We start from the raw sequence: 24,005 nt of genomic DNA on the forward strand, positions 1-24,005 counted from the left end.
CTGTGTTCTTGCAGACACTCATGTGTTTCATCTTGAGTGCCCATACAGCCACACGCACGTAACATTTACATGGGTCATTTGTGAAACTTACAGCTCATTCAGTCTCAGTGAGAATTTCATACTTTATCAACATTTCTGCCTGCCCACCGGCAACTTTAGCATATCATATTTTCCTTCTGTAAATGCTATTTATCTTTCTTTGTTTACATGAAGGATTTGTGTCTCTCTTTCTCTTCTCTATTTCTAATATCTACTTTTGTGCAATTATCTTCTTTCTCTCTTACAGTGTGAAGTCTCTAAATCCTTTTTTGCAGAACAGTTGACAGTTTCATATTCCTGTCTCAGACAGCATCTTCCTTGATGAAATCTGATCATTTTGTGATATGCACTCATGCCATCTGCTTAGACGAACTCTGTAGCTTAATATACATTCATAAACAAGTTTCTGAAAATTATCCCATTTAATTACCACTGCACAGAGATTACTTCCTTTTTTAATAAGTTCAGCTTCAGAGATGTATGGCAAATCAGATTTTGGGCAATAATAATGGTCCTTAAGCACAGCCAAATCTTCAGCCATGATAAAGTAGTCATTTCTACTAACATGCCTATTTTCAATGCCCAGTTTATGTTCATAGGTTCATAGGTAGGTACTAGGCTATCGGCCCTGGGGCCTATACAAGCCCAGCCAAAAAGGTACCCTGGCTTTTGCCACCCAAGAAAATTATTTTCCTGTGCCACTGTCGAGCAGAGCCACAGAGGTGATCCACGGGGTGAATTTCCTATTTCCCATCCAATCATCAAGATTTTTCTTGAAGAGTTCTAATGAGGAGCTTTGTTTGATATAGATAGGTAGTTTGTTCCAGAGTATGGGAAGTCTCTGGGACAGGAATCTATCCCTCCGGCATGTTCTGTTTATTGTGGTGACAAGGTTTAGGTCCCTAGAGCGTGTAGCTCGGAGGGATTGGGATTTCTTTAAGTGGAGCATGTCCAACAGCTCTGAGTTTGACATAGCTTTGTATGTTAGGCAGAGATCACCTCTGAGTAGGTGATATGTGACGGAGTAAAGCTGGAGTTTTTTGAGACGATCAGCGTAGGGCATCTGTTTGAGGCCAGTAATCCTCTTTGTGAGGTATTTCTGCGGCCTTTCCAGTTGTTGAAGATGTCTTGTGAGGTACATACCAAAAGGGGCATTGTACTCTATAATGGGTCTAATGAGTGATGAGTAGAGGGGAACAATGACCTCTTTTTTTCTGGATGCAAACCTTTTGTGATGAGTTGTGCCACGTAAAAGGATTTCCTGACTACTGTGGTGATGCGATTATCAAAGGAGAGACTACTGTCCACCTGTGTCCCAAGGTCCCTTATCACACCTTCGGTGTTAAGTATACTACCGCCTATGTTGTAGTTCATGGGTACAGAGTTTTTACCAAAGGGGATGACAATGCACTTTTTGGCATTGAGCTTGCGGCCATGGCTTTGACACCAAGCATCTGTCTCAGTGAGGCCCTTTTGTAGGATGTCCATATCATTAGGAGTTTCGATTATGGCTCCTAGTTTGCAGTCATCTGCGAACTTCATTAGCCAAAGACCTTCTGTGTTAGTCTGTACTTCAGATAAGTAGATACCAAACAGGAGAGGACCCAGGACTGAACCCTGTGGTACTCCACTTGTCACTGGTCTGAAGTCGAATTTGGAGTCTGCTACTTTCACAGTGTGGGTTCTGTCAGTGAGCCAGTTGGCAACCCATCTTGTGACATAGGGATTTATACCTAGTTTAGTAAGTTTATGTATAATTCCAGAGTGGGGGATGGTGTCAAAAGCCTTGGCAAGATCTAGATAGGCTGTGTGAACCACCTTACCCTTGTCTATGGCTTTGGTGACCGCTTCAAAGAAGTCCATCAAGTTTAGGAGACATGATCTGCCTTTTACAAACCCAAACTGGGTGGGATCCAGAGTTTGGAGATTACCGATGTCTTTGTTTATAAGTTCCATGATGATATGTTCCCTTGCCTTGCAGACCAGGCTCGTCAGGCTAATGGGGCAGTAGTTCCCAGGGTCTGTGGTGGCTCCCCCCTTGTGGAGTGGGATAACCGTTGCTGTGCACCATTCAGCAGGCACAAAGCCTGAGGTGATTCTATGACTGAACATGGTACATAGATGGGGTGCCAATTCGTTCTATAGTTTGTGTAAAACGCAGCCTGGGATGTTGTCTGGTCCCATGGATGCTGTGTTCTTGGCTTTGGAGAGTGTGGTTTTTACCTGTGCAGCCGTGATTACAGGAACTTTGCATTCTTCCAGTATAGAGATGGGCTCTTTAGGGGGTGAGAGGGGGGTAAAGTTAGCACTGAACCTATCTGCCAGATTATTGGCAATATCAGTTGGGTCTGTATATTTAGTGCCATTGTGCTGTAACTCAGAGCAGATCTGAGTGTTGCCATTCAGATTCTTGACATAGCTATAGAATGCTCTGTGGTTGTCTTTTGAATCAATGGTGGTTTTATTTTCATAACTAGCTTTGGAGGATTTTATCAGGGATCATAGCTTATTACTGAGGCTGACCAGAGAGCTCCTCCACTCATGGGATTTTACTATCTTTTGCAAGAGTTTCTTCCTTCTGTTGTACAGTTTGTTTATGGCAGGGGACCACCAGATTGGCTTCCTTTTTTTGGAGGATAGCATCTTGGTTCTGTTTGGGATAGCACAATCTATGCACTCATGTAAGTGCTTAAAAAGTACAATTGTGTAGGATTCAGTAGTCGTAACTGTATTGTCCATGTGTTGTGTCCTTCCACTGGATGGAAGGTCACCTATATATTTGTCAATTTAGAAATATTTAATGAATTTAAGACTGTTACAGCTTCTCTCGTGTGATTAATTTGTTCCATTAATTGTAATGCTACATCTCCTGCTATTATTTCCAGTTTTCTACCTTTGCATTATTTACCCTATTTTCAAAGAATTCTACATAGAAGCTAGGTTGTTGTTTGGGCTGCAAATACTCCCCCCCAATACTTTATACTCTCATTATTCAAATTCTAGTACCACTCTAGTTTGACATGAAAGAGATTTATTTATTTATTTTAACCAACATGACTGCATCTTTTTGAAAATGTTTACAGTTATGAGTTCCATTACTTTCCTATGCACTTTAAGTGTATGTCCTCTTGCCCATTGCATTCATTCAGTGTGGTATTGCAGTGACTTTGGGCTCTCTGTCAAATTCTGCTAGCACTCATATCTTCCTGGTAGGAGACCACAGTTCCCCACACATTGCACTAGAATGTCTTAACACATGCCATGTGCATTTACTCCTTTGCCTTCCAAAATGTATCCTTTCATATTATTCTGTCTCCTAGGTATTGATAGAAGAAAAAAGGGTGACTCAGCATGCAAAGTCTACAAAAGTGGCCCCTAAAATGTGGCTGATCAAAGTCCTTTCACGTAGAACATGACTATGATAGAACTTCAAAAGTTAAAGTTCAGGAAAGTAATATGTCTGGAGAGTCACACTACAGTTCTGGGAGAACTGGAAGAAGAACTAGAAATACTTTGAAAATGTTTAACAGATCTGGAAAAGCACAGAAGTAACTTCCCTATAAAAGAAGACTGGAAGAGCACAGAAGTAACTTCCCTATAACAGAGTATAAATAATACAAAGACAATAGTAACAGGCCTACAAGTTTGGATCATAGGAACTTACTAGGCTGTTGGTCATGAGGGCCTTACAAGCCTAGCCAAGAATTTAGCCCATGATCTGACAAATCAGCACCCCAGCAGGGATACAAGTGGAATCCTATGGTGTAGTTTCTGTTCCCCATCCCATTATCCAGGTTATGCTTAAAAAGAGTCAATGAGTTACTATGCTTGACGTGGAGAGGGAGTCTATTCCACAGAAGGAGGAGTCTCTGGGACACAAATCTGTCCTGCCAACAAGTCCTGTTGATGTCACAGACAGGTTGAGATCATGCGTGCAGGTTACTTGAGTGGAGCTTGACTTCCAGATATACAGCAGTTCCATCAAGGCGAGGTCTGAGATTGCTTTGTATGCCAGACAGAGATCACCTCCGAGTAGTCTGTATGAGAATGAGTAGAGGGACGGGGCTTTTAGCCTATCTGTGTAGGGTAGATGTTTAAGGCCCTGGATTCTCCTTGTGAGGAAACTCTGTGGTCTCTCCAGCTGCTGCATGTACTTTGTGAGGTACATGCCAAAAAAGGCAAGAATACAGGGATGCTATGACCTACTTGTCTCTGGACGAGATAACCTTACTAATGAGGTGGGCCATGTAGAAAGCTTTCCGTACAATGGAAGCAATATGGTAGTCAAAAGTCAGTTTGCTATCATTCTGGGTGCCCAAGTCCCTCATGACTGATTGCATACTTAGGACCTTGTTGTTAATGTGATAATTTGTGGGAACATCACTCTCCCCAAAGGGGATGATAATGAATGTTTTGGTATTCCATTTGAGCCCATGTTTCTGGCACCAGTCATTTCCTTGGGTGAGACCATCTTGGAGGATGACCAGATCACTAGGGGAGACAGCGTCCAGCTTGCAGTCATATGCAAACTTGGTCAGCCGCATCCCACTGGTTTTGGCCTGTACCTCAGAAAAGTATATTCCAAACAACAGAGGCCCAAAACTGATCCCTGGGGTACACCGCTCATTACAGGTCTACTGTTTGAGGTGGCTTCCCCTATTTTGACAAGGTGGGTTCTATCAATGAGCCAGTTTGTTACCTATCTGGTAACATATGGATTAATGCAATATGGTATTCCAAAGACATGCATCTGGAGCATTTCTCCCCGGGCCTCTGCTGAAAACAGGCTCTGTGGAACCTAGTCGGACATTCCCGGTCAACAAATGTTAAATAAATAAATAAATAAAATAAATGAATGCCTAGTTGAGTTAGTTTATTTATTATACCTGAGTGGGGAATAGTATTAAAGGCTTTGGCCAGGTCAAGGTAGGCGGTGTGCACCACCTTCCCCTCATCCATGGCTTTGGTGATTGTCTCAAAGAAGTAAACCAAATTTAACAGGCATAACCACCCCATGATGAAACCAAACTGTGTGGGATTGAGTGTTTGGAGGTCCATTATAATCCTTTCCATGGCCTTGCAGATCAGGCTAGTTAGGCTGATAGGTCTATAATTTCCTGGATTGGTGGACACTCCACCTTTGCACAAAGGGATGACAGTGGCTGTCATCCACTTGGCTGGAAAAAAGTTGGTACTCAGGATTTGGTTGAACAGGGTGCCTAATGGTGCTGCAAGTTTCTGCCTGAGTTCGTGTAGGATTCAGCCTGGGATATTATGGGGTCCCATGGAGGTTGTATTTTTTGCCTTTGAGAGGACAGTGATGACTTGCTCGCTAGAAATAAGAGGAGGGGGGCAGGTGCTGAGGATGTCATTTTTTACTGATGGGGGACAGAGGGGTGAAGTTTTCACTGAACCTGTCTGCCAGCATGTTGGTTATATCTACGGCGTTTGTGTATGTGGTGTCCTTGGCCACCAGTTCTAAGCAAATCTGAGTGCTTCCTTTGAAATTGCGGACACATGTGAAGAAAGCCTTATTTATTTATTTATCGATTTATTTATGTATTTATTCTTATTTGTTAATCGGGTTGGTCGAACTGAGCCAAAGGCCCATTTTCAGTGGAGACCTGAGGAGACAAGCTCCAATTACATATGCAAGACAATCCTAAAGAGAAAAAAGCAGTAGCTAATAAAAAGTTAAAAATTTCAACTTTACATAGGACCTCACTTACTATAGTAATAATGACAAGAGACATTACATGAAAAGAGATATAGAATATCCAAAAAAAAAATTGAATACAATAGCAGCAGATGTATGAACTGAGTAGGAGTATTTACAAGAGCAGATTGTTGGATATTCTAAAATGTAGTGTTGGAAGAGTAAAAGAAGTAGAAAGCAGGTAGAAAGAGAGAGAGAGAAACTGAGAAGATCAGAAATGGATCAGTCAGAAGTCAGGTAGGTGCTTGACAAGGGCAGGACCAGGTGTTGCGAAAGTAATATCTGAGTTCTTGTTTGAATTGCAGCTTATGAGGGATGCTTCTTATTTTCAGTGGAAGGGAATTTCAGGTGTGAGCTACAGAGTACTTATGACTCTCTTTAGTAGATGTGGCCAGTTTGGACTTGAAGTTTGTTTTGGAGGATTTCAGTAGTGCTCTTATTTGCTTGCTTAGGCTAAGGAGAGATTGCTTCCAATTAGGCACCTGCTCCTTCTTGGTCGTGGACAGCATTTTATTTCCTTTTATTATAGTGTTTATTCATTCCAGGTGTACATCAGACAGGTTTATTCTTCCTTGAGAAGGATGATTTTGTCCTGTCGGGTATTCCTGATTCCATGCAGCTATATAAATGCTCATATAGTACTTTGGTGTAGGTTTGGACATATGTGCCAGTTCCTATGAAGGGGGAGGGGGCTGTGGAACTGTTTATATCTTCCCTTAGAAGGTTGTAATCAGCTTTGGAGAAGTTTTTTTTTTACCTTAACTGGGGTGGGATTGGTGGAGATGGTGAATTTGAAAGTGACCGTTTTGTGGTCGGATGTTACCAGGGAAGATGACACTGTAGGGATGCTGCAGTTGTTACTCATGTTGGTTAATACCAAGTTCAAGATATTATCACCTCTTGCGGGGGTGTCAACCAGCTGGTCCAAGACATTTGCATTGATGAAATCAAGGAATCTCTAGGCATTTGTGTGTTTTGGCATGAGTAGTTCTTCCAATCTATGGTTGGATAGTTAAAGTCACCCCTGAGTATGTAAAGGGTTGAATCTTAATAGATTCAAAGAGGTCCAGATAGGTGGAGTGGGCATCTTGAGTCGAAGTTGGGGGCCTGTAGCTATCTATGAATTGAATAGGAGTCTTGTCAATGGTTAACTTCATCTGGAGTGTCTCCTGTGCATCATACTATTTGACCACCCTGGAGGTGTGTATGTCTTCAATATATATTGCAACTCCATCTCCTTTGACTTTGCTGCCCATGGTTTGGGATCTGAATGTATGATAGGATGAGTAACCTGGTATGGTTGGGGTGCTCTCTGCAGCTTTGAACCAGGTTTCTTTGACTGCAGAAATGTCAGCATCTTCCAGGGTTAATAATGCTTGCAATGAGTGCAGTTTCATGTTTAGACTCCTAGCGTTTAGCAGCATGACCTTTAATTTGCATTTTGATTAACTTTTCATGTTGGTAGTTTTGATTTCATGGCATTGCCTAAAAAAAGATGCTGTGGGGGAGGCAAGAAGCTTTGCCAGAAGCCTGAAGCCCAAGCGAGACAGATGCAGGCCATCTCTGGCAAGCATCGTGGTCTGTTGTTCATGTCTTCCCAGGCTGTCAGGTACTTGATCCCCTTGGAATGACAGCAGAAATTAAGCCAATTGTTAAAGTCAGTCATTTTCTGTTTGTATTGAAGCATCATTCTGGGTGACGGTAAAATGCTGCTTAAGGCTAGGAACATACCTGCATGGCACACATATTTAGTGAGCTCAATTATGTCTCTCCTCATTTAGTCCAGGGAGGTACATCTCAAGTCATTCACACCTACATGGACTTTGATAGCATCATAACAGTACTGCTGTTGAGAGACTTGAGTGCATGGGTGATATGGCAGATTCTGCCACTTGACAAACAAGTAATCGTGACTTTCTCCTTATCTAGCCTGGTGCGGGGCACATCTGTGTGTCTCACAATGGAGTCTCCTATGACTAATATGTTGGGTTTATGTTTAGGCCTTAGTGGCTATGAGACACAGGTGTGTGGACTATGTGAGGTGTCTGGTGTGGTGGGGAGTGGAGTTCACGTGTGTTTTTGCCTCAAAGGTCTCTTTTGTTTGGGTATGTTTTGTTGAGGACCTTTTCATATGTGTGTGTGTGTTGTGTAGGTGTGGGTGGTGTTTGAGGTGTGGTGTTTGTATTGACAACATTCTCAGTGCCAGATATACTGGCTTGTGAGGGAGAGAGCATTGACTCTAGGTTCTTAATGTAATTGCATCTCTCACAAATTGTGTTCCTATGTGATAGTAGTAGAGTGTTGTCTGTGTACATGAGGCAGTTGCCTGTCTCGGGATGCCTATATCAACCAGACAGGCAGGAGAAACCATAGGAAATTGTCCATCCATATTTGTCAGAATCTGAGGGAGAGAGGCTAGAGAGAGCTAAGGGGGTAAAGTTTGGAAGGTCAAGAGGAGTACTACTAGGTGATCACACAAGTGCTATTAAGGGAAAATGTGTAGCTGGAATACCTCACAGTGGGTTAAAATAGCGCAGCTATGGGTGTGTGATGTATAAAGAAGCCCAAACCATCTCAAACATGGGGTTGAAATACCACAATAAATAGAAGATTCTAGTAACACAGAAATCTAGCCTCTTTGCCCAGAAATGTGCTAAAGATGAGGAAATACAATATTGGAATACAGCTGCATCTAAGGGAAAATTTGTCAAAAGTATCTGTCTGACTGTGGCGCACAATTCAGCACCAGTCCATGGTACTGGGCGATGAGCAAACAAGCAGAAACCCAATCAAGGGCAGGGGTTATATACCAGAAGGTTAAAACCTAAAAGAACTTTAAAAAAAGCTCAAAAGAACCAATGTCGTGCTTACTCCAAGCCCTAGACCAGCCAGCTTTTACCAGCCGGGGACCAATCATTACAATCCTCTCACTAGAGTGCAGAAGGGTCCTTTCTAATCCAAGATGTCCTGGAAAATGTGCTCAGAACAAACAGTCATTACAAACAAACAACCAGGCCCAAAAACAGCAACCCTGAGTCTGGACTATGCTACAGTTACTAGCTACACTATTTTCAGCAGAAAACACTACAGAAATGTTTACTATTGCAGAAAAACAATAGTGAGAGACTAAATAAAAGAAAATGCTTTTAACTACAAACAAATCAGTTGTATGATACACTTCTTGAAAGGAAAACCAGAACAACAGATGCTTAACAAATGGAGAAAATTTCTAGTTAATACCTTTCAAACAGTGAAAATGGCTAAAAAAGCTTTACAAACAGTGACAACAGTAACTAAAATGATTTCAGCCCAGTAAGGAAGACAGTTGCAGCACAACACTGCAGTTTGTTTATAGTAATAAAATACAGTAAAAGGTTGGCAGGAGACAATAAAAAGCACAATAAATGGTAAGAATAAGCAATAAATAAAAAATAAAGAAATCAGTCAACTTATGGTTTTTAGAAAGCTCAGAAGCCTCTTGTTGTCTGAAATCTCAGCACAGAATTGTGTTTGTGCCCCTCCTCTGTTCAGCTCAGTATGAACAAGTAGAAACCCACTCAAGGGTAGGAGTTAAATACCAGAAGGTTAAAACCTAAAACAACTTTAAAAAAAAAAGCTCAAAAGAACCAATGAGGTGCTTACTCCAAACCCTAGACCAGCCAACATTTAACAGCCAGTGACCAATCAGCACAATACTCTGACTAAAGTGCAGAAGTGCCCTTTCTAATCCAAGATGGCCTTAAAAATGTGCTCTGAACAAACAGCCACTACAAACAGCCAGGCCTAGAAACAGCAACCGTAAGTCTGGACTATGCTACAACTACTAGTTACACTATTTTAGGAAGAAAACACTATAGAAATATTTACCACAGCAGAAAAACAGCTGTGAGACACTAAATAAATGTTTTAAACAAACAAAAAAAAGAGCAAGGAGACCCTAGAGAATGCTTTTAACTACACACAAATCAGTTGTATGATACATTTCTTGACAGGAAAACCAGAGCAGACAAACAGATGCTTAACAAGTGGAGAAAGCTTAAAGTTCATACCTTCCAAACAGTGAAAATGGCTGAAAATGCTTTACAAACAGTGAAAACAATAACTAAAATGATTTGACAGGCACAGCAAGGCAGACAGTTGCAGTATAACAGTGCAGTTTGTTTATATTAACAAAATACAGTAAAAAGTTGGCAGCAGACAATACAAAATGCAATAAATGGTAGGAATAAGCAATAAATAGAAAAATAAGCAAGAAAACAGGCAACCTATGTTTTTTAGGATGCTCAGAAGCCTCTAGTCATCTGAAATCTCAGCACAGAGTTGTGGCTGTGCCCCTGCTCCATTCAGCTCAGTATGAACAAGCAGAACCCCACTAAAGGGTGGGGTTAAATACCAAAAGGTTAAAACTTAAAACAACTTTAAAAAAGCTCAAAAGAACCATTGAGGTGCTTACTCCAAGTTCTAGACCAGCCAGGGACAAATCAACACAATTCTCTCACTAGAGTACAGAGGGGCAGTTTCTAATCTAAGATGCCCTGGAAAATGTGGTAAGAACAAACAGCCACTACAAACAACCAGGCCCAGAAACAGCAACCCTGAGTCTGGACTATGCTACAGTTACTAGCTATACTACTCTAGGCAGAAAACACTATAGAAATGTTTACCACAGCAGAAAAACAGCAGTGAGAAACTAAATAAAATTTTAAACTAAAAAAAGCAAGGAGAGTCTAGAAAATGCTTTTAACTACAAACAAAGCAGTTGTATGATACACTTCTTAGCAGGAAAATCAGAACAAACAAACAGATGCTTAGCAAATGGAGAACATCTCAAGTTAATACCTTTAAAACAGTGAAAATGGCTAAAAAACATTACAAACAGTGAAAACAGTAACTAAAATGATTTAATAGGCCCAGTAAGGCAGACAACTGCAGTATAACAGTGCAGTTTGTTTATAGTAATAAAATACAGTAAAAAGGTTGGCAGTAGACAATACAAAGCACAATAAATGGTAAGAATAAGCAATAAATAGAAAAATAAGCAAGAAGTAAGCAAGAAAAATGGAAACATATGGTTTTTAGGAAGGTCAGAAGCCTCTAGTCATCTGAAATCTCAGTACAGAGTTCAGTGGCTGATGACTTCAAATCAAAGGGGGGCTGTAGGAGACAGCTGAATGGGTGGGGCCAATGGGAAGGGGTGTGGCAAACCAGAACAGGGTGGAGCTATGCTTTAATTAAATATGCTGCCCTGGGTGCCAAACCATCATTATGAGAGTCCAATCAAGACAAAATGAATTGTAGAAGAAAAAATATTTCAATGCATTGGCTACACGACAACTTACTTAATATCCAGATGAAAACAAAAAGGTTGTGAGACATGAAAAAATAAATTACTTTTTAAATACATTACTGGAATGCCAGTCAAAATCAAGTATAAAAAACAAGCAGCACTCAACTCAAACCACTTCTCCTTGCACTTTAGTTCTAATTATAATTTATATTCAGCTTTAGAAAAGTACCAAGTAACATGCTGAAAGTAGCAATCTCTATGATACCCCCACTTGTAAAAATGTTTCTTATCCAAAATGACCTGCTACCTGACAACTATCTACTTGTTTCATGGGGAAAACATGATCAAAGCAAAAAATAAACAGCAAACAAGAAACAAGCTCAAGATAAATTGCTTAAAGGATTACTGCACAGGTTATGGACCACACATTGGTGATTGGCATTTTGTTTAGTTTACGGGTAAAGTCTACAAAGATGACTGTAAGTCTCCAACAAATGTAATGAGCTTCTGAAAATACTGTAATCCTGTCCTTTATTACAAATACTGTCATGCATTTCAATACCTAAGACTTACACGTTATCTAGTTATGTAAATATTCTCTGCATGGCAACAACAAAAAGGCTTTCAATGTTGGTAATTCTTTAACAGTATGCTTATTAAAGTTTACTTGCATCTTACAGTCTCAGACAAGGTTACCTGATGGTCATTAAAGCATTGCTACTTAAACACAGAGCAACAGGCACTGGAATGACATGCATTTTCTGAATAAGAAGAAGCATAAATCGACAATATAAAACGATGACAGAAAACCAGAACATTCTGCAAAATCAAGGACAGATGAAAAGCCACTGTAGTACTTGTGTCTACCTTGGATGGGGGGATACTCTGCACACTTACACTGCATAACTGCTCCTTGCCTTGCTTGGACACATCCAGACTCACTACGTGGGGGAGCGGGGTGCAACAAGTATGTCACAATTTGAAATATCTCTGGCTGACAGTGATGGCCCTGACACATTTGTCATACCTCAGTCTCAGAGCAAGAAACTGGACAAATACATAAACAAAGGCCCAAAAATAAGGACAATTTTTAAATATTGCTCTTATAAACTTAGAAATATAATGGAATAGTAGGGCTTGCGTTAGTATGAATTTTCTGAAGGGTATGAAATCTAAAACTCAAATGTCTGTCATTATTTCCTAACTTCAATCTTTAATGATTTGCCACTAACTTGCCAGAAAACAACAATTTTATGAAAAATGGACCAAAAATGTGATGCAAAAATATAAAATAGCCACACAATACAGCTGGAAACCTGCCAAAGAAGGGACACTTTTTTAATATTAATACTGTTAACTTGAGCAACTGACAAAATAAGAGAATCTACATGCATTTCTGAAATTAAAAGTAATCTATAACTCTGATCATTACAATTATTTATTAATTGTAAACCCTCCAAGTTTTCTTCTAAATATGCCATTTTGCGGAGGGATTATTAGGGGGAGAGCAAGATTTTGAGCCAAACTTGGGGACAGTTGAGAGGTTTGGATATATCTAATTCTATAAAGTGATTTATTTGTGCATACCTCTCAACCTCTTAACGTAGAAAATCTGGACAAGGCCAAATATATTGGGGGAACATACAAACAGTACTAAAAATCACTCTTGTATAAACTTAGATAGTTGACAGAACAACAGGTCTTGCTTTAGCATGCATTTTTCCAAAGAGTATGAAGTCTGAAACTCAATGTCTGTCATTAAGTGACTTAATTCCTAAATGATTTGCCAGAAAACCATAAATTTTGTGAGGAACAAACCAAAAATAAGAAGCAAAAATCTATTCATTTTGCAAAAATCTGGACAGTTAAGAAGTATAGTTCAGCCAGGGCTATCTGAGTTTGCCACCCTTCCGCCCCTCACAAAATCATGATCGAATGGGGCCTCCCCCCTGTAGCTATTCCAATGTCCCATTACTTGGCCATTTCGCCCCATTTGCCATAAACACTGTAATGTGCATACTGCTTTACTTCTATGATGATTTGTATTTCATTTAAAAGTTTTATTTTACATTTTATAGCACAAACATTAATAGACATCTGCTAAACAAAGCGATGTAGTCTCACAATGAAAATAGACTTAGTATTAAAACTTCTCTGCCTTTGAAACTCACATTTACTGAAACAGCATTGAAACCACCATTCAAAGAAAATACATTTGGCCAGTGGCAGATAAAGATTAACTTTGGGCTGTTTTCAAATCATAGACCCCTTGCACAGGAAACATACAGGTGTTCTTTGATACACCTTCCTGATTGCATTAAATTAACTTCCTTGTATAATACAGTACAGCTGTTAGAGGGCATTTTAAATTTTTTGTTTTGAACATTTTTCTAGTAAACAATGAAACAAAATGCATGTACCAATAATGACAAAACTGCCTAGTTCAGAACATTTCCATCATAAAAGTCTACTCAAACTTCTACAATCCAACAGTATCAGTAAATATGCACAATATCTGCAGAAATAAAATTCATCTAAATAATAACACATTAAAGAGATCTGTAATTAATGAAGAGGTTGCTGCTTGCAAACAACTTTATATTTCATTGTTTCATCTACAAATAAAATGCCTATTGCCATTGAGGAATAAAGTGCCTATGTTACATTAAAAAAATGATAAGCTAGTAATATTGCAATAGGGAATGGATGGCAAACTGATAACAGGTTCATCATTACAAGGTATCTCTGCCAAAGAGGACATTCTCAGGACTGCAGCATCCACCCCCTTTAAAAGTACAACATAGTACAGTATCAGCAATGCATCTATATACTGTAAGAGTAGAACCCACAGCCTTCTGCATCAAAAGCAAGTACACTACCGGTTGTGCTATTAACAATGCAAGCAAGCTCCGCATAACCAGCATTAAACTTCTCTTCAAGCTCTAAGCTCCTTGTAAAATACACTCAACACTTAACTGCATCTCTCAACGTTGAAGCACAAGAAATCCGCAATAAGTCAACATTTATTGGGAGGGGGACAAAAGCCCAAAAACTAGGGACACATTTTAAACATTGCTTATATAATCTTGGAAAGTTGCTAGAATAAAATGCTGTATTACCACCATACATTTCACTGCCAAGTCTTGACCTCAGGGCCCTGTGCACTACAGTCAGAGCAACATACCAATATTTCAAATCAGCTGTTTCTTGAAAGACTGGTAGACTGAAGCTTAAATGGCTATCATTTAGTGAATTCAGTTCTCACCATAGCTCTCAACCTCTTAGCACAAAACACCTAGACAAAGCCAATAATGGGAGAAATACAGCTCCCCAACATATTCACTGAATTCAGTTCTCACCATAGGTTCATAGCTTCATAGGTGTGTACTAAGCTAATGGCCCTGGAGCCTTTACAAGCCTAGCCCATAGGATTACCCTGGCATCATGCCACCCGACCTTAGTTCCCAGTGCCTCTGTCGAGTAAAGCCACTGGAGTGATCCCAGGGGTGAATTTTCTTTTTCCCATTCACTCATCAAGATTTCTCATGAAGAGGGCCAGTGAGGTGCTCCGCTTGACATGTATGGGAAGTCTATTCCATAGCATGGGCAGTCTCTGGGTTATGAACCTGTCCCTCCAGCATGGTCTGTTGATTGCAGTAATGCAGTTGATGTCTCTGGAGTGTGTGGTGGGGAGGGATTAGGATTTCTTTAGATGTAGCATTTCTAACAGAGCTGGGTCAGACATGGCTTTGTAAGTCAAGCAGAGATCACCTCTAAGTAGGCAATATGAAACAGAGAAAAGTTGGAGTTTTTTGAGTCTGTCCATATAGGACAAATGTTTAAGGCTTAGGATCCTCTAGCTGAGGTACTTTTGCAGCCTCTCCAGTTGTTGCAGGTGTTTAGTGAGGTACATGCCAAATGGGGCATTGTACTCAATGAATGGCCTAATGAGGGAAGAGTAGAGGGAGACGATGACCTCTTTCTTCCTGGATGCAAAACCCTTAGTAAAGAGATGTGCCACATAGAAGGACTTTCTGACCACAGTGGCAATGTGGTGGTCAAAAAAGAGGTTGCTGTCAAGCTGTGTTCCCAGATGTCTTATAACACCTTCTGTGTTCAGTGGACTACCATCGATGTGGTAATTCATGAGAACTGGCTTCCCAGTGGGGATGATAACACATTTTTTGGCATTGAGCTTAAGGGCATGGTTCTGACACCAGTCGTTGGTGTCAGAGAAGCCTTTCTGTAGGATGTCAACATCACTCTTGGAGTTAATAACAGCTCCCAACTTGCAATCATCTGCAAACTTTGTCAGCCACAGTCCCTTTGTGTTGGCCTGGACTACAGAGAAGTAGATACCAAACAGGAGAGGACCTATGACTGAACTCTGTGGGGCTCCACTCGTGACTTGTCGGCAGTCTGACTTGGAGTCAGCTACTTTCACACTGTGGATTCTACCTGTGAGCCAGTTTTATGCCTAGCCTAGTGAGTTTTTCTATGATTCCTGAGTGGGGAATGGTATCAAAGGCCTTGGCCAGATCAAGGTAGGATGTATGAACTACCTTGCCTTCATCCACAGCTCTGGTGACTGAGTCAAAAAAGTTGACCAAGTTGAGCAGGCATGACCTACCCTTCACAAAACCAAACTGTGTGGGATCTATAGTTTGGAGATTCCCTATGCCCTTGTTTATTAGGTCCATGGTGATGCGTTCCATAGCTTTGCATATCAGACTCGTCAGGCTAATGGGGCGATAATTCCCAGGGTCTGTAGTCACTCCTCCTTTGTGGAGAGGGATGACTGTAGCAGTGCGCCATTTGGTAGGGGCAAACCGTGAGGTGGGGCTGTGACTGAACAGGGCGCACAGGTGAGTTGCCAGTTCACTCTGTATAACTCTCAAACTCTTAGCACAAAAAACCTGGACAAAGCTAATAATGGGGGAATACAGGCATAAAATAGGGACAAATTTTAAATATTGATCTTATAAACCAAAAATTGTTGGAATAAAAGGTTTTGTGTTACCATGCATTTTCTGAATATGAAGTCTGAAATGCATATGCGTGTCAGTATTTAGTAAATTAAAAATCCAGAAAACCACAAATTTCACAAGAACAAAAATATGAGGCAAAACTTTCACAAGTGGTGGTGGGTAGGGAATTCAAGCTCTTGTTACCTGCTCCCAAGGTACACGGTTTGAGTCTAGCCACCAGGTATATTTCCTGAGTTCTCTCTAACCTCCAGGTATATTTAACTGGGGCATTTCACACACACACACACACACACACACACACACACACACACACACACACATACACACATACCCTACCTGAGTAGCAAAGTCTGTTGATAATAAAATGCTAGCCTAGCTCAAAGTTTATTGCATTCAAGTTCATCCATTCACCCAGCTCCAAAGTCTGTTGCATTCAGGTTCGTCCATTCCTGCACTAAAAAGCCAGTGAGAGCAAAGTCCTTTCCCTTCCCATGAGAGCAATCTGCTACCCAGTCTGCAGACATTGCAGTCCGAACCCCTTCAAGTCTATGCAGTTGTAACTGCATAGACTTCTGGGATCTCTGCTGTTGAATGCTGTTTTCCTAATCCGGACTGTCTCACCAGCAGTCTGGATTCTGTGGACATGCTCTGGACTGATTCACCAACAGTCCAGATATCGGAAAATGCTGCGAACATGCATGCATGAAGTTCCGGGATTTGTGTTTCTTTTTATTTATTTCTTTCTTTTTAGAGCTGGTTTTCTTTTCTTTTCTTTCTTTTTTACAGCTGGGGGGCTGCAGTCCTGCAGTCCAATAGCATGAGCCACCCCTGACAGAGTTGTGGCTGTGCCTCTTCTCCATTCAGCTCAGTATGAACAGTTTGATCTCATTTGTAGGCAAATAGCAGAATTATTGCCAAAGTGGAGAATCTAGCCATATCTATTAACTAGTGGTATAGTGGGAAAAAGGGAATGTCAGAGAAATTCAATATAATTCTTTGATAGAATAACTCAAATAGTATGACAGAAAGTGACTAGATGCTGCAGATGAGTCTACTTTAGAGCAACAAAATGCCACTTAGCAAAAACCCATATCACCGAGACAAACACATCAACAGCACCAACACACTGCTGTCCCAGAACACTGATTAACCACTCCAGGTAAGTAACCACTTGGCTATCCTGTTGAACTTTGCCCCTTACCCCCACAGTAGTGTGATCTTGGAGTTGGTATATTTAGTTATGGTGGTGGGGGAAGCAACCCCCACATAAGGGGGTGTAGGGGGCAAAGCCCCCCATATGGATGAGTTTGGATTTCTTCCGTTTACGTGTTTGTGTCGGATGGCCAAGTGGTTACTTACTTGGAGTGGTTAGTCAGTGTACTGGGACATTGGTATGTTGGTACTGTCTGTGTTTTCGTCTCGGTGATATGGGTTTTGGGTAAGTAGCATTTTGTTGTTCTAAAGTAGACCCAGCTTACATATATTTCAGCAAGGTATTTGGGAAAGAACGACACAGAAAACATGTGAGATATTCTGACACTGTTAAACTGTTTCATAGGATAAATGCATGGATTTAACATTTGCTAGGCTAAAGGCCACATTTCATAACAAATGGAGTCTGTTTAGATGAAGATATGTTTACCATGTGAGTAACACAATCAATACTTGGGTTCACCCTTTTCATTTACTATACAAGTGACATTGCAGAAAATCTGAAAGGAATGGTAGGCCGTGCTATCGATATGGAAAAATATAAACAGAACTGATGTAGAAAAAGTCTAGTGGTCCGTGCTGCCAGCAATCAAAACCATTACAAGCTTTTTAGTTGTTTATAGTATTTGCTGAATTTATTAATCATGCTCAACAAACTCACTTTTAATGCTGATGATGGGAGTTTGCTTCAGGTGGTACAGTCAGATAAATATGGATGTTTTCAGTTTATAATTTATACATGGGGCTTGATCTAGAGAGCTAGACTAATTTACACCATAGTCTTATCACTGTTTAATTTTTTTTTAATTGCATCCAATATCCAATCTGTCAACCAGCTTATGCTAAAGAATTCTGAATAAATAACAGGAAATTTCAGGTTTTTAAAATCCCATAATAAATTTAAGTGGTTATTTGAGATCTTAAGATGCTGAGAATATTGAAGACATTGGGGTTCTATGATGCATATTTGCAAAAGTATGTACTAGTTATCTGAACTTTCATCAATACACTGTTATAGATTTTATTAGTAATCTAATCAAAAGACATTGAAAAATGAAATTGTGTGATGTAGAAGTTCAAGTAGTACAAATTACTTTTTAAGTTATTTTCACATTTTAATTTTCCTTTATGATTTTATGTGGTTAACTTATTCAGTATCTATGACCAGAATATAAAAATTTCAAGAAATAAAATGTTTCTAAAATAAAAACAATTATAAGAAGGGTACCTGATCTGTCTGGCATGCTGATAAATGCAACACTAAGCAGAGCTGCAAATCTACATAAGGAGCACTTGTAGCCTTTGATCAAAGGCAGAGGGTAGTGGTTTCTCTTCCAATGTGGCAGATGTCTTAAATGATGATATAAAGCATGCCTTTTTTATTTTTTTTTTTCATAAAAAATGTTTAAAGCATGGAAGGGGGGCAGAAAGAAAGGAAATAATACAAGTGACAGGACAGACCTCTGACAGAAGAAGAAACAATTAATTTATAATTTGACATGGGTGTAATTTACCTTTCTGACTACATTTTTGTCTAATGCAAACATTTTAATATTATTGTAAGACTGAATTTAATTAATATAACATGTCCCAATGACTTTAACTTTAATCTTAATATTAAAAAGGATCTGTGTGCTGTTTAATGTCAAAATGTTGTATGCACAGGAACATTATTTGAATATAATAGAGAGTATTAAGGCAACGGATTCAGCACAGACTTGTGAGGTTTTGAGGCCGGCTGCATTTATTTGATCATATTTTCCTTTGAATATTTTAAAAAGCAATTTTAGAAAGCTAGAGAAAACAGCTTTTAGCACTGAAATGTTGCATAAAATTTCTGGTTTTAAGCTGATTATTGAAGAATATATTTTCCTACTGGAATAAAAAAGATATTATAACAGAAAGGGCAAACGGAGGTAATGCAGTGCTTATACAAAATACTTGCCATTATGTGGTTGACATGGTGTGAGGATTACTTGGTAGGTCTGGTTATAGTACGGTGAATAAGGACATGATAATAAAGCAAACTTTTGCCATTTATATAATGTGGAGAAAGCTTTTACAATTGGTAATGCAATATCATTCCAAATTTCTTCAGAGACAAACTTTATACTATCTTCAGATCTGTTGCATACAGTCCATAAAACCTAGAATCTCTTGGTTCACTGTATTTTATAATATTTAATTATTTTAGAATTATTACTATAGACTTAGAAACATTTACAATGTGTGTAGGCACATCTGAGACCTTTAATTTTGTTCATTTTTAGAGATGTAACACATCAGTCTAAAATAATACACTAGTGGAGTCCGAGTAGAAAATGACAGTTCAGAGTCTTGCTTCTTGTTATACATGAATTAGTCATAGTGGTGGTTTGTGGTCTGCAAAGCGTGTACAGTGGAACATACAGACAAGGATTTTATATTTTTGCGAATGTACTAACAAAATGCTTTCTTGGCAATTGCTGAACATTGCAGACAAGTTATAGGATCAGTGATGGTGGCTACAGTAATGGCAATTTGAGTTGACTGGTTTATGGGTGCACGAAAGAGAGCTGTTAGAGCTGTAATAACGGAGATATTTTTTAAACCTATAAAGCGCTGCCTCTATTATACTATTTTTTATTTGAAGGAGCAGTGCAGAACATGTTTGGTAGCACTGGAATTTTTGAATAGATGTCTTAGTTTTTCTTATAATAATCATCAGATATCTTATTTAAATATGGATATCATAAGATGGGTGTTCAGAGACATCTTTATTTAGAAAGGATTGGATTCTAGCAGAAATATGCTGTTTTGAATGGACAGCTATCATCCCTCTTGTGTCATAAGTAATAACCTGCATTTCACTATTTCTAAGGGTTAGACATATGTGCTGCATTAAGAAAACTAAATAAAATCTGGTGCACATGCACGCCCACACACACTCCCACACACATATACACCCACAACCACACATGCATATACACCCACACACATATTCTGAATCAGCACATTAAAGAGTGCAGCTATGATTCTGTAAGCAGTGTTGGAATGTCTCCTGTAAAAAGAACAAAAATAAAGACTCCTGATGTGCCTAGGTTTGTAACTAAATGCCATCCTCATGCTAATTTTATAAAGCACAGTATAAGAATGCACTTGAATCTGTTTTATTTGTAAGAAAGATATTCCTTCTGAGTTATGACTTAAATTTTTCAGTGGCAGAAATTTGTAAGGCAAAATCATTAAAAATTAAAAGATTTTTCCCAGAATTAAACCTGACTGTGGCAGTTTTACATACAGACATTGGCTGGGAGACATAGAAGTATAGTGCATGATATAGTGCTAATTAGCATGTGTAGCAGCCTTGTGCAGAGTTCGGCCGATCATCAGACAATGCTAATACATGCCTGGTTAGCTGTGAGCTGCCTCACGCAGTGACCTCCTCAAATATTAGTGTTGTGCATGGATGTAATGTTCGAACATGACTTACAGCCATTGTGTGAACTGTAAACATTTCACCTGCACTTGACAGCATATTTGTTTTAATGCTGGCAAATGTTTTGTTAGTACCCATTTTGAAAATTGTAACAGATGCTATTTTGTTTATTTGGCTATCTGCTTTTTGGTGCATATTTTGTTAAAATTGTACAAGAACATCCCACACATGGATTTTGGAATCTTGTATGATATCAGATGTAAAAGAGAGAAATACTTACCTAGACATTAAGCAGATAAGTAAAAAAAAAAGCTCCTGCAGATTCAGAACCTAAAAAAGTGTGATGCAAATACTCTATGAAAACAGAAACGTGATTTCTAGATTTACCATCTTAAAGCACTAACCCTAGGATTATAGGATGTGTTTGAATTCATACCATCTAAGAATGAAAATGAGATGGTAGCTAAACTTTACTACTGACTCTTTAAAATCACTATTTAAATTACATTAACTTAATAAAATGACACGTGGTGTTATCTCATGAATATTGAATTCCTTGGTCCTTAGTACTTACTGAAAATCCTTTATATGATATTAGCTATTTTAACTGAGTAGACAAGAGTGAGCATTACTATGAATGTAATGAGTCTCTCACTTTAACCCCAGGATTCAATAAACTCCATGCAGGAATAGTGTTATTCTTGCATGGAGTGAGTGGTGTCCATTTCCACATAGCCGTAACAGCAGCGCGCCTTACATATTCATGATAACGGCTAAGCAGACACAAACACTACTGAGTGCAGGGAGTGTGTTTAATAGTACTCGCAGATCCAACATGCCCCGGAACTCTGAAAGTGCCGTACAGCACTTTCTAAGTGCTTTCTGTGTCTGCGGACACTGAAAAGTAAATCATGTAAAGTAAATTATATACACTTAATAATATGTCAGCAATGATGAATTAATCTACAATTCTGATATTTTTTTAAAATGAAAACTGAGCAGTGCTAAGCAGTGCTCAGTTATGCTTAGCTGGTTTAAGCATTGCTTAGACATAAATACTAAGCAGCAGTCAGCTCAGCTAAGCAGATTTGTGCACTGTTAAGCAGTGTTCAGCAATTACCCCTTTAAGCACTGTTCAACTCAGCTTAGTGGATTTGCACACTGCTTAGCTGAGCTTAGCATTTTCAAAATGATCCAATGATGGTAAAGGGTAGGAATATGGCCTTATTTAAACCACACAGGTGGGAATACAGCCATAACCTGTTGTAGTCTGATCTCTGCAGGAACCATGTCTGGCATTGGAGAGGGAGCGCACTTTTGGATGCAGCACTGGGGCATTTAGGAGTCCAGGGTCATGGTTTGGGCTCCTTGTAGAAAACAATGATGACAGACTGCCACAGGGTCAGTACCAGGGCTCTCAGTACACAGTGGAGGCCAGGGACCATCTGTCACATGACCTCACCAGTGCCACTGGAATCCCCTGAACTGGTGAACAGGTACAGCATCATTATGCTGACCTAAAGTGGAGGAAGGGGGAACTCTTGGTCTAGTGGATGCAAGATGCACAGGCACAGAATGCTCCAGTAGTTTGTAAGTATCTTATCCATAGCTGTACCAAATCCTAGGCTGAGTATGTGATAGACAGGTATGCATAATGTTTGTTTTCATCCCTACAGCTACAGCGGAGAGGGCTAGCAATGCAGAAGCCCATGCCAACAGACTGACAAGGCTGGGCTGACAGGCTGGTAAGTACAGATCTTCCTTGCAGTATATAGTGAAACAAATAAGAAGGAATAAATTGTTTACTGCCAGTAGGTGTAGTGTGTTCTCTGTCTAACAATTAAATACAAGTTTGCCAGACTAATACTGATCTACAGGATATGCAGTAGTAAAGCCCTGTGTCATATAAGTACAATAAAAACCTAAACCACCAACTGTTCTGTTTACTTTGGTATGTTGTTGCAGAAATAGAATGTGTACACGTTCTTCACAGCAAATATGGCTTTGACAGCATGAATTAACTGAGGTTGTCCTAAGAACCAGCTATTATGCAAACCAGTAGATTCTGGAGCTGTAAAACAACATATAAATGAAATATGACATATGTTATGCACTAAGATCCGAACCCTGAATACTAATGTCCAATGTATTATAGTGTGTCCCCACTGCATTACCTTTTGTTAACCTTTGCATTCTAGACTGTATCATTTCAAAGGATTAATACACAGTATACTATCTGCCATGCATGAATCTCAGGATTACAAGGTCAGGTTGTCTAACTCACAGAGTATTAGGCAGAAAACAGTCAAACAAGAGACAGCAGATCCCCAGTAACTCAGCGTGATGAGCAATTGCATTTTTGATCATTTTAGTACACCCAGACATGGTTTGAATCCAGGGAGTGGTACTGAGATATGTGCATATATTGTCAGAAAAATATGTATTAATGTGTGTATGCTTAAATGCTAATTAGAAACTAAATAAGTTAACACATTTTTCATTCTATTTTATATGCACTGTTTTATATACAGTTGAGTTTCATATGAGACTGAAAAGATGCTTTTTGAAATTGCAGTGTGCTTTCTGAAACTTGCAAGATGCCCTCTGACCTAGTAATTGCTAGCACAGCAATATTCATGTTTATGCCTTTTGGAAATGTACTTGAGAAGCAGGTGGTTATCTGCTAGGTCAGGAGAGAATGAATGAACAATGCTATATCCTGTAAATGTAATGATTTTAAACAATCAGCTCTGTTCGAAGTATGAGAACATGTGCAGCTGCAGAAGTTTAGAGATAATATAGACAAAGGATTGTTAGAGAAATGAACTAATTGCTTTGTGCTCAAATTAGCCATAGTACCTTGAATGGTAACATTGCATATATCTAACCGGTGGTACCCAAGGCCATGTTGTTTTCCTTAGGAAGTTTCTCACAAAAATTGATAAATCAGCAGAATATTGTGAAAACAATTATTACTAAATGATGATGACAAAACTTGTGATTCACTACGTCAGCTTGGTAGGCAATGTCTTATTAGAAAGTGTATAAAAATGTTAGCATTTCCTGTTTCTAGTTAGACAAACTCTGTATTAGCACGTTTTTGCCTCCTTGCTGCAAGATTAAAGTGCCTTAACCTGAACCTACTGTGTTTCGATCATTTTTAAAGCATATTTTTCCTTTGACATATATACACTCAAGAAATCTTGAATATTTGTAGAAACAGTCAGATAGTGGTAACAGATATATTCTCCACAGGTCATACAGGTAAAGAAATGTTTGTAGTAGCTGTATGAAGGGTATACCAATACACCGTGTACAACCATCCCACTATCCAACCCCATGCCT

The 24,005-nt window shown here is 39.3% G+C and overlaps 1 protein-coding gene across 1 annotated transcript in view; it reads right to left on the reverse strand.

The window, feature by feature from the left end:
• Positions 1-24,005, reverse strand: part of LOC122800986 (heat shock protein beta-7-like) — a 597,204-nt gene that overhangs the window by 305,892 nt on the left and 267,307 nt on the right. The window lies entirely within an intron of this gene.

The sequence above is a fragment of the Protopterus annectens genome, chromosome 4.part1, assembly GCF_019279795.1.
Source record: "Protopterus annectens isolate FY-2018-M chromosome 4.part1, PAN1.0, whole genome shotgun sequence".
NCBI lineage: Eukaryota > Metazoa > Chordata > Ceratodontiformes > Protopteridae > Protopterus > Protopterus annectens.